We start from the raw sequence: 992 nt of genomic DNA, 5'->3' as shown, positions 1-992 counted from the left end.
AATTTTTGTACTCTTTCGTTGGGAAATCTTTAATTCATTTCGTAATTGATTAATATCTTGAAGCGCCTTTTCATTAATAAGTTTCAGTTCTTAAATTTTCTTTTTGCTGGAATGTGAGTTACTGGAAAAGGGAAGCCCTTATCGAAGGGTAAGCTATACTAATCATCGTCTTAATATTTTATTTCTATAGCTCGGACCAAAATAAAAATATTTATGTTGATCTGAGTTTTATAGTTAAGTATTCGATTTTTTACAGACGAATCCAGGGGCTATACGTAATCTGTTTCAACAAAATATTCATTGCAGATACGTGCATTTATTGTCGGCACATATTTATCCCTTCTTATTGCTACAATCCACTTTTTTCTCATCAGAATATCTTTGGGAAACTTGTATCCTGATGTTCTCAATAAGCACAAAGGCACAGTACAACATTTAGGCATTTTATTTTCTCAAATTAAATTCACACAAATATGCAATATTTACTTAGAAATAGATTGATTTGAATAGTTGACGTGACCTCCAACAACACAAGCGCCACCTACGTTGAGCTTTCCAGATTAGCTACCATTGTTTGAAAGCATGTTCAAGTACTGCCGTAGAGTTTGGGAGATAACGTGTCTCCCTGTCTAATTCCTCTTTTGATTTTTATAGATTTGGTATCTTTGTGTAGTCGGACGATCATGGTTGCATTATTGTATATGTTCGTTATCAGTTTGGAGTACCGATATCTATAAGACTTTCATCCAAAAGCTCTCATTATGCTGTTAATTTCTATCGTATCAAATGCTTGGCGAAAGTCTACGAAAGCCCGGACCAATAGTCGGTTGTATTCGATAGATTTTTCTATAATTCATTTTATGCAGTGTAGGTGGTCGTCAGTGCCAAAGTTTTTCCTAAAACCCGCCTGTAAGTATGAATTATACGTACCTATGTTTTAATGGTTACTTAAATTTTTAAGGAATGTTCGGGAGGTTAAAGAAACTATTCAA

This window comes from Diabrotica virgifera, chromosome 1 (genome assembly GCF_917563875.1).
Source record: "Diabrotica virgifera virgifera chromosome 1, PGI_DIABVI_V3a".
Lineage (NCBI taxonomy): Eukaryota > Metazoa > Arthropoda > Insecta > Coleoptera > Chrysomelidae > Diabrotica > Diabrotica virgifera.
The sequence above is the reverse complement of the archived record's forward strand: the minus strand, read 5'-3'. Positions refer to the sequence as shown.